Here is an 11,785-nt window from a genome sequence, read left to right as displayed (position 1 = left end):
TCATAGCAGAGAATCAGGCTTTACGTCACCCACCACTGGAACAGGCCACTGTCACATATTTAGGCCCCGGCACCCAGACAGAGGAGAGAGGTCCCGTAACAGAGAATCTGGCCTTATGTCAGCGCAGAATCAGTCTTCATGTCATAGCAGAGAATCAGGCTTCACGTCACCCACCACTGGAACAGGTCACTGTCACATAATTAGGCCCAGGCACCCAGGCAGAGGAGAGAGGTCCCGTAACAGAGAATCTGGCTTTATGTCAGCGCAGAATCAGTCTTCATGTCATAGCAGAGAATCAGGCTTCACGTCACCCACCACTGGAACAGACCACTGTCACACATTTAGGCCCAGGCACCCAGGCAGAGGAGAGAGGTCCCGTAACAGAGAATCTGGCCTTATGTCAGCACAGAATCTGTCTTCATGTCATAGCAGAGAATCAGGCTTCACGTCACCCACCACTGGAACAGGCCACTGTCACATATTTAGGCCCAGGCACCCAGGCAGAGGAGAGAGGTCCCGTAACAGAGAATCTGGCATTATGTCAGCACAGAATCTGTCTTCATGTCATAGCAGAGAATCAGGCTTCACGTCACCCACCACTGGATCAGGCCACTGTCACATATTTAGGCCCCGGCACCCAGACAGAGGAGAGAGGTCCCGTAACAGAGAATCTGGCCTTATGTCAGTTCAGAATCAGTCTTCATGTTATAGCAGAGAATCAGGCTTCACGTCACCCACCACTGGAACAGGCCACTGTCACATATTTAGGCCCAGGCACCCAGGCAGAGGAGAGAGGTCCCGTAACAGAAAATCTGGCCTTATGTCAGCGCAGAATCAGTCTTCATGTCATAGCAGAGAATCAGGCTTCACGTCACCCACCACTGGAACAGGCCACTGTCACATATTTAGGCCCAGGCACCCAGGCAGAGGAGAGAGGTCCCGTAACAGAGAATCTGGCCTTATGTCAGCACAGAATCTGTCTTTATGTCATAGCAGAGAATCAGGCTTCACGTCACCCACCACTGGAACAGGCCACTGTCACATATTTAGGCCCAGGCACCCAGGCAGAGGAGAGAGGTCCCGTAACAGAGAATCTGGCCTTATGTCAGCACAGAATCTGTCTTCATGTCATAGCAGAGAATCAGGCTTCACGTCACCCACCACTGGAACAGGCCACTGTCACATATTTAGGCCCCGGCACCCAGACAGAGGAGAGAGGTCCCGTAACAGAGAATCTGGCCTTATGTCAGCACAGAATCTGTCTTTATGTCATAGCAGAGAATCAGGCTTCACGTCACCCACCACTGGAACAGGCCATTGTCACATATTTAGGCCCCGGCACCCAGACAGAGGAGAGAGGTCCTGTAACAGAGAATCTGGCCTTATGTCAGCACAGAATCAGTCTTCATGTCATAGCAGAGAATCAGGCTTTACGTCACCCACCACTGGAACAGGCCACTGTCACATATTTAGACCCAGGCAGAGGAGAGAGGTCCCGTAACAGAGAATCTGGCCTTATGTCAGCACAGAATCTGTCTTCATGTCATAGCAGAGAATCAGGCTTCACGTCACCCACCACTGGAACAGGCCACTGTCACATATTTAGGCCCCGGCACCCAGACAGAGGAGAGAGGTCCCGTAACAGAGAATCTGGCCTTATGTCAGCACAGAATCTGTCTTCATGTCATAGCAGAGAATCAGGCTTCACGTCACCCACCACTGGAACAGGCCACTGTCACATATTTAGGCCCCGGCTCCCAGACAGAGGAGAGAGGTCCCGTAACAGAAAATCTGGCCTTATGTCAGCGCAGAATCAGTCTTCATGTCATAGCAGAGAATCAGGCTTCACGTCACCCACCACTGGAACAGGCCACTGTCACATATTTAGGCCCAGGCACCCAGGCAGAGGAGAGAGGTCGCGTAACAGAGAATCTGGCTTCATGTCAGCACAGAATAAGTCTTCATGTCATAGCATAGAATCAGGCTTCACGTCACCCACCACTGGAACAGGCCACTGTCACACATTTAGGCCCTGGCACCCAGACAGAGGAGAGGTTCATTCAACTTTGGGTTGCCCCGCAATATAATGGTAAAATGAAATTAAAAATAGTATTGAATGAGGAAGTGCCCTGGAGTAGAATAATATATTGTTAAGGGGAGGTAGTTAATATCTAATCTGCACAAGGGATGGACAGGTCCTGTGGGATCTATGCCTGGTTCATTTTTATGAACGTCAGCTTGTCCACATGGGCTGTAGACAGGCGGCTGCGTTTGTCTGTAATGACGCCCCCTGCCGTGCTGAATACACGTTCAGACAAAACGCTGGCCGCCGGGCAGGCCAGCACCTTCAAGGCATAAAAGGCTAGCTCTGGCCACGTGGACAATTTGGAGACCCAGAAGTTGAATGGGGCTGAACCATCAGTCAGTACGTGGAGGGGTGTGCACAGGTACTGTTCCACCATGTTAGTGAAATGTTGCCTCCTGCTAACACGTTCCGTATCAGGTGGTGGTGCAGTTAGCTGTGGCGTGTTGACAAAACCTTTCCACATCTCTGCCATGCTAACCCTGCCCTCAGAGGAGCTGGGCGTGACACAGCTGCGTTGGCGACCTCTTGCTCCTCCTCTGCCTTGGGCTTCCACTGGTTCCCCTGTGACATTTGGGAATGCTCTCAGTAGCGCGTCTACCAACGTGCGCTTGTACTCGAGCATCTTCCTATCACGCTCCAGTGTATGAAGTAAGGTGGGCACATTGTCTTTGTACCGGGGATCCAGCAGGGTGGCAACCCAGTAGTCCGCACACGTTAAAATGTGGGCAACTCTGCTGTCGTTGCGCAGGCACTGCAGCATGTAGTCGCTCATGTGTGCCAGGCTGCCCAGAGGTAAGGACAAGCTGTCCTCTGTGGGAGGCGTATCGTCATCATCCTGTGTTTCCCCCCAGCCACGCACCAGTGATGGGCCCGAGCTGCTTTGGGTGCCACCCCGCTGTGAACATGCTTCATCCTCATCCTCCTCCACCTCCTCCTCCTCATCCTCGTCCTCCTCGTCCTCCAGTAGTGGGCCCTGTCTGGCCACATTTGTACCTGGCCTCTGGTGTTGCAAAAAACCTCCCTCTGAGTCACTTCGAAGAGACTGGCCTGAAAGTGCTAAAAATGACCCCTCTTCCTCCTCTTCCTCCTGGGCCACCTCCTCTTCCATCATCGCCCTAAGTGTTTTCTCAAGGAGACATAGAAGTGGTATTGTAACGCTGATAACGGCGTCATCGCCACTGGCCATGTTGGTGGAGTACTCGAAACAACGCAACAGGGCACACAGGTCTCGCATGGAGGCCCAGTCATTGGTGGTGAATTGTGTCTGATCCGCAGTGCGACTGACCCGTGCGTGCTGCAGCTGAAACTCCACTATGGCCTGCTGCTGCTCGCACAGTCTGTCCAGCATATGCAAGGTGGAGTTCCACCTGGTGGGCACGTCGCATATGAGGCGGTGAGCGGGAAGGCCGAAGTTACGCTGTAGCGCAGACAGGCGAGCAGCGGCAGGGTGTGAACGCCGTAAGCGCGAACAGACGGCCCGCACTTTATGCAGCAGCTCTGACATGTCGGGGTAGTTGCGAATGAACTTCTGCACCACCTAATTCCGCACATGCGCCAGGCAAGGGATGTGCGTCAAACCGGCTAGTCCCAGAGCTGCAACGAGATTTCGCCCATTATCGCACACCACCAGGCCGGGCTTGAGGCTCACCGGCAGCAACCACTCGTCGGTCTGTTGTTCTATACCCCCCCACAACTCCTGTGCGGTGTGGGGCCTGTCCCCCAAACATATGAGTTTCAGAACGGCCTGCTGACGTTTACCCCGGGCTGTGCTGAAGTTGGTGGTGAAGGTGTGTGGCTGACTGGATGAGCAGGTGGAAGAAGAGGAGGAGGAAGCTGAGTAGGAGAAGGAGGAGACAGGAGGCAAAGAATGTTGCCCTGCGATCCTTGGCGGCGGAAGGACGTGCGCCAAACAGCTCTCCGCCTGGGGCCCAGCCGCCACTACATTTACCCAGTGTGCAGTTAGGGAGATATAGCGTCTCTGGCCGAGCTTACTGGTCCACGTATCTGTGGTTAGGTGGACCTTGCCACAGATGGCGTTGCGCAGTGCACACTTGATTTTATCGGACACTTGTTTGTGCAGGGAAGGCACGGCTCTCTTGGAGAAGTAGTGGCGGCTGGGAACAACATACTGTGGGACAGCAAGCGACATGAGCTGTTTGAAGCTGTGTGTGTCCACCAGCCTAAATGACAGCATTTCATAGGCCAGTAGTTTAGAAATGCTGGCATTCAGGGCCAGGGATCGAGGGTGGCTAGGTGGGAATTTACGCTTTCTCTCAAATGTTTGTGAGATGGAGAGCTGAACGCTGCCGTGTGACATGGTTGAGATGCTTGGTGACGCAGGTGGTGGTGTTGGTGGTACATCCCATGTTTGCTGGGCGGCAGGTGCCAACATTCCTCCAGAGGCGGAGGAAGAGGCCGAGGCGGCATCAGCAGCAGCAGAAGAGGCCGAGGCGGCAGCAGCAGCAGCAGAAGAGGCCGAGGCGGCGGCGGCAGCAGCAGAAGAGGCCAAGGCGGCAGCAGCAGAAGAGGTAGCAGGGGGAGCCTGAGTGACTTCCTTGTTTTTAAGGTGTTTACTCCACTGCAGTTCATGCTTTGCATGCAGGTGCCTGGTCATGCAGGTTGTGCTAAGGTTCAGAACATTAATGCCTCGCTTCAGGCTCTGATGGCACAGCGTGCAAACCACTCGGGTCTTGTCGTCAGCACATTGTTTGAAGAAGTGCCATGCCAGGGAACTCCTTGAAGCTGCCTTTGGGGTGCTCGGTCCCAGATGGCGGCGGTCAGTAGCAGGCAGAGTCTCTTGGCGGCGGGTGTTCTGATTTTGTCTACTGCTCTCTCTTTTGCTACTCTTTTGGCTCGGTCTCACCACTGCCTCTTCCTCCGAACTGTGAAAGTCAGTGGCATGACCTTCATTCCATGTGGGGTCTAGGACCTCATCGTCCCCTGCATCGTCTTCCACCCAGTCTTGATCCCTGACCTCCTGTTCAGTCTGCACACTGCAGAAAGACGCAGCAGTTGGCACCTGTGTTTCGTCATCATCAGAGACGTGCTGAGGTGGTATTCCCATGTCCTCATCATCAGGAAAAATAAGTGGTTGTGCGTTAGTGCATTCTATCTCTTCCACCCCTGGGAAAGGGCTAGGTGGATGCCCTTGGGAAACCCTGGCAGCAGAGTCTTCAAACAGCATAAGAGACTGCTGCATAACTTGAGGCTCAGACAGTTTCCCTGATATGCATGGGGGTGATGTGACAGACCGATGGGCTTGGTTTTCATGCGCCATCTGTGCTCTTTCTGCAGAAGACTGGGTGGGAGATAATGTGAACGTGCTGGATCCACTGTCGGCCACCCAATTGACTAATGCCTGTACCTGCTCAGGCCTTACCATCCTTAGAACGGCATTGGGCCCCACCAAATATCGCTGTAAATTCTGCTGGCTACTGGGACCTGAGGTAGTTGGTTCACTAGGACGTGTGGCTGTGGCAGAACGGCCACGTCCTCTCCCAGCACCAGAGGGTCCACTAACACCACCACGACCATGTCCGCGTCCCTTATTAGATGTTTTCCTCATTGTTCCCGTTCACCACAATTTGGAGAATGGCAAATTTGGGAATAGTTTTTCAACCCAGAACAAAAAGTGTGCTTTTACTGTCACTACAAATAACTTGACCAGCTAAAACAGTACAGATTTGGTTGAATAGAAATGTGAGGCCTGTTTTTTTTTTGCGCTGTGTGACAGGTATAGGTTTAATCACAGAATTAGACTTGTATCTGCACGGTAGCGCGTGTCTTAGGTTTTTCTGAATGACACTATCAGCACCTTCAATGTAAGATATCCTTTTTGGGATAGATTTCAAGTAGGCCTCATATAGCAGAAACTAGTTATTTTGAGAATGGCAAATTTGGGAATAGTTTTTCAACCCAGAACAAAAAGTGTGCTTTTACAGTCACTACAAATAACTTGACCAGCTAAAACAGTACAAATTTGGTTGAATAGAAATGTCAGGTCTATTTTTTAGGCGCTGGGTGACAGGCTCAACTTGCCCCTGATGTAGTATATGGCCAAAAAATAACCACACTATTGATGGTTAAATGCACTTGGGTGACATAGGCTCAGCCTGCACCAGATGTAGTATATGGCCAAAAAAAAAAACAGACTGTTGATGGTTAAATGCACTTCGGTGACACAGGCTCAGCCTGCAGCTGATGTAGTATATGGCCAAAAAATAACCAGACTGTTGATGGTTAAATGCACTTCGGTGACACAGGCTCAGCCTGCAGCTGATGTAGGATATAGCACAAAATAACCACACTATTGATGGTTAAATACACTTGGTGATAGCTTGTGCTGGCGCACCACAAGCCACAAAATGGCCGCCGATCACCCCAGAAAAAAGTGATCTAAAAACGCTCTGGGCAGCCTCAAAAAAGTGAGCAAGTCGATATTAGCACTTCAATGATCCACAGCTGCAGATCGATCACAGAATGAAGTCTTTTGGAGGAGTTAATCTGCCTAATCTCGTCCTAACGTCGCAGCTGCAACCTCTCCCTATGCTTGAATCAGCAGAGTGACGTGCAGCGCTACATGATCCAAGCTTATATAGAGGATGGGTCACATGCTGCACTGGCCAATCACAGCCATGCCAATAGTAGGCAAGGCTGTGATGGCCTCTTGGGGCAAGTAGTATGACGCTTGTTGATTGGCTGCTTTGCAGCCTTTCAAAAAGCGCCAATAAAGCGCCGAGCACCGAACCCGAACCCGGACTTTTAGGAAAATGTTCGGGTTCGGGCCGTGTCACGGACACCCCAAAATTCGGTACGAACCCGAACTATACAGTTCGGGTTCGCTCATCCCTACTTATTATAGTTTGATAAAAGTGCCAGGGAAGGTGGGGACTATGATGATTATTGTGTTAGACAGGACCTGGTTGCTGGATCGGGGTGCTGAGGAGGAGGTGACATCAGAGGAGGATGGTGGCCATAGTGGCAATAAGGAGCAGTGGCAATGTATAGCTAAAACATCCAAAAATCTGACAGAGCCAGATCTGCTTCTATTGTGGTCACCTTGGGAACTGGTGATGTTGCTAATACTATGGACTCAGGCTGAAAACATGCCAGACCTAGGGCAAGCTCAGCTGCTGGCAGTTCTGTGCAAATATACCAAATGGAATTTTTTCTTCACAGTTCCAGCAGACAAAACCTTTGCTATGTCCAAGATCTGAAGGATGAAAATAAGCCGTGGATGTAAGGACAACTGCGGCATCAACTATGTCATCCCCCTGATATTTTTATTACAGCAAATGCTGATGCAGCAAGGAATGGTGGAAGAACAGCTTCCGCATCTTTCCGCCCACCCTGTAGCTGTTGGGGACCCGCAAAGACAAAGTCCCATGGAGGTGGAAGTGGAGGAGAAGGAGCTACCACTAGACAAAGAGGTGCAGGAGGAGTTGGTGGTGCAGGAGCATGCTGCTGCTGATGACGACACTGGCCATGATGACCAATCATCACAGTGTGGGTAGAGCTAAAAAGAACTTGGTCCTTGGCACGCTGGCGAGCATGGCAAGCTGCATGTTTGCTTTCTTACATTCTGACAGGCATATTGTAAGCATCGAGCAAACTGATGACTACTGCATTGTTATGGTTTTAGACTGTTGCTATCAAAGCAAAATGGGGGAATGTTTTCATGATGCCAAAAGGGATTCAAAATTGCTGTTCTAACAGGATACACTGTGTACACAGCTTGCAGCTTTTGTTGAGCAGATGCCTGCCACCCAAATGTCTGTCAAGAACTCCCCTCTCGGTCCCCACTGAGTCATCAACCTCTCTGCTCCCATATGTAGCAAAACCTGCTGCAGCACAAACAGCAATTAATTCAATTTGATGAATATGATGGAACAGTGTTTTTATGTGTCAGCTTGGCCTGGCACATATCAGCAAACAGATATGTACTGCCTGAACAACCAGGTTCAGTCCTACCTGGACTGTGGCCTTCCTCTAGCACATACCCTATTCCCTAACAGTGATCAGAACTGGCCTAGTTTGCTTTTACTGTATTGTCTTGTTCAGCCTCCAATGTCATCTCAGAGAGGGTGTTCAGCACAGCAGGTGGCGTTGTCACATTCAAACAGACAAACTTGTCTTCCGCATGTGTACAAAACATGACTTTTGTCAAAATGAATGGTACAAAGATCCTTGAGGATGTTTACACAAATCTCCGGCCTCGTCCATGAAGTACTATATTCACATTGTACTGTACCTGCTCTCAAAAAAAGGAAAATTTTGTATGCTTGTTCAAAACAATCCACTGCTTATTCTGATACCATCATGTGTATAAACATGAGAATGGATTTGCCCTCATTAAAACATTATTTTTGGCTGCTTGTTTAGAACAAGCTACTGCTTCTTCCAATACTACCATGTATGTGTATAAACACAGGCTGGCATCTGCCCTGGTTAAGGCATAATTTTTGGACCACTTGTTCAGAACAAGCCACCTTTTTTCAATAATCCCCATCTGTTCCCCATAATGGACAATGTTTTGGACATTTTTTTTTCTTTAAAAATCATAAATCCAACTGTGCAGTTTCTTTTTAAACATGCTGTTTGTTAACATCAATACCCATGCACTTACTCATAGCTATTAGTGTTGATCACGAATATTGGAATTGCAAATTTTATTGCAAATATCGGCACTTCGAGAATTCACGAATATTTTGAATATAGTGATATATATTCGTAATTTCGAATATTCAATATTTTTTTTAAATCAGTACACATGATCCCTCCCTGCTTCTAGCTTGTGCACCAATGAGAAGGCTGCAATATCTTTGACTTTAGGAGTAGTGTTGATTGCGAATTTTCATAATGCCAATTTTCGTAATGAGAATTTTCTTAATGCAAATATTTGTAATGAGAATCAAAGAGATCGTGAAAACTCAGATCCGATGGTATATTCTAACCGCCAGGCGTTCCCATGGTGACAGGGACACTTGTCAGGGAGGAGTATGCCAAAGACGAATATTCTAAAAAACTAATATATTTGTTTTTTAGAATATTCGTAATATTCTAAAACAAGAATATATAGCAATATAGCAAATATTCTAAAAACAAAAACAAATGTAGAACAATTTAGCTAATATAGTGCAATAATCTTTTTTTTTAATAGTTGTAATTTTTTTCCAATCTGAACTTCAGATGTGAAAAAAATTACAACTATTAAAAAAAGATTATAGCACTATATTAACTAAATTGCTCTACATTCATTTTTTTTGAATATTCGCTATATTGCTATATATACTTTTTTAGAATATTCGTAATATTCTAAAACAAGAATATATAGTAATATAGCAAATTATAATATTACGAAAATTCGCATTACCGAAATTCGCAATTAAGTTAAGCAGGGAGGAATCATGACTTCAGATGGAAAAAAAGACGAATATTTAAAAAAACTAATATATTAGATATAGTGCTATATATTCGTTTTTTTGAATATTCATAATATTCTAAAACAAGAATATATAGCAATATAGCGAATATTTGAGATTTTTTTAAAATCAGTACACATGATCCCTCCCTGCTTCTAGCTTGTGGACCAATGAGAAGGCTGCAATATCTTTGACTTTAGGATTAGTGTTGATTGCGAATTATGCAAATTTTCATAATGAGAATTTTCGTAATGCGAATTTTCGTAATATTATAATTTGCTATATATACTTGTTTTAGAATATTACGAATATTCTAAAAAATGAATATATAGCAATATAGCGAATATTTGAAAAAAAACTAATATAGAGCAATTTAGCTAATATAGTGCTATAATCTTCTTTCTCTAATAGTTGTAATTTTTTTCTCATCAGTAGTTTATATTGGAAAAAAATTACAACTATTAAAAAAATAGATTATAGCACTATATTAGCTAAATTGTTCTACATTCGTTTTTTTCGAATATTCGCTATATTGCTATATAATCTTGTTTTAAAATATTACGAATATTCTAAAAAACTAATATATTAGTTTTTTAGAATATTCATCTTTTTTAAAAAAAATCTGTACAGTTGTTCCACTTTGGCATACTCCTTCCCGACAAGCGTCCCCGTCACCATGGGAACGCCTGGGGGTTAGAATATACCATCGGATCTGAGTTTTCACGATCTCGTTGATTCTCATTACAAAAATTCGCATTACGAAAATTCTCATTACAAAAATTTGCATTACGAAAATTCGCAATCAATACTACTCCTAACGAATATTCTAATTTGCAAATATTCTACGAATATTCTATGAAATATTCGCGAAGTATCGCAAATTCGAATATGACCCCTGCCGCTCAACACTAATAGCTATAAATGTCAGTGTCACTCTGACATTAATTACTATTGCTGTCTTTATGTTAAAGAGAATGACAAGAGAGGAAAAGATATGAGTCCTAAGAGACTTCAGAGTATCATACACAAATTTTTAGGCCAGTTCGAGCAGTTTTGCTTTGGGTAGAAATTATTCGGATTGGAATCAAATTTTTTCACTGACTCGTAAGAATCAGACCCAATATGAATTTAAAGAAATTTGTTAGTTTCTAGTTATCTTCTGTTGCAGCAATCAATGTACATTGTGGTTGTGATTTGTCTTTATGTACTTTTGGATGTGACTACATTTTATGCATATTGTGATATTTAGAAAAAACTATACAATTTAAGATAATACACTATAAACGTTACCATTAAGTAATACGAAGGTTTTCCCCTGAAGAAGCTAGAGTGAAACTCAGGTCAGGCATATTTGGACTTTTGGTGATGATTGATTTTATGCTATTGAAAAAGTTTTATCCTGCTAGTGAATAAATTGTCCTTGTTATATCTTATGTTGTGGAACTTCACTATATATTTTTCTTATTGAGGATTTTGCAAGAAGATTCTGTTCTGCTGTTGATGGTGTGCCATTGAAAGAGTGACAGAACAAACTTGGAAGGAGGATCAGACCGTGAAAAAAGATCAGAAGAAGGAGCTGGATTAACGGAGAAGGAAATATACTTACCTTTTAGAGACCGCTGCTGAGAGAATCGGGGCGCAGATCCAGTAATATATTGCATTGACACTTTAGATTTTGCTTTTGCTTGCAGTTTTATTGTCATATGCTTTGCATACACTCATCATTCAATAAAGCAAGTTTTAAAGAAAGAAACATAACCCAAGTAGGGAGGCAGGCAGGCCGAGCTCCAAAACTGCCAGAATTCATACCTCTGGACATATGTTGAAACAACTTGCATTTAAATCTAGCCTGGCCCAGGTCTTGGCCCTAGATGTGGATGTTAAAACTGGTATCAGAATGAGCAGATAGGATATTTTGAGCTGTAAGAAATGATGACTAGAGATGAGCAAATCGAATCCCACAAAGTTGAATTTCGATAAAAATATCAGGATAAATTCGATTCGCCTAGAATCCGAATTTCCTCCTGCTTTGTGTCAGCTAATCGATTTATCCTGAAATAGTATAAAAAACAAAAATATTTAAACTTACCTCCTCCATTTGCTTGCGACGGGCCACCAGCCTCCATCTTGCTTAAAGAGCTCGGCCGAAATCCCTTGCGGCGCGAGATTACATTATCACGCTGGCCAGTGTGATGACGTCATACATCACCATGCCAGCCGGCGTGATGACGTAATCTTGTGCCGCACGGGATTTCAGACAAGATGTAATAGTTTTTTT

The sequence above is a fragment of the Bufo bufo genome, chromosome 5 (assembly GCF_905171765.1).
Source record: "Bufo bufo chromosome 5, aBufBuf1.1, whole genome shotgun sequence".
Taxonomy (NCBI): Eukaryota; Metazoa; Chordata; class Amphibia; order Anura; family Bufonidae; genus Bufo; species Bufo bufo.
This window is presented reverse-complemented; position numbering follows the sequence as displayed.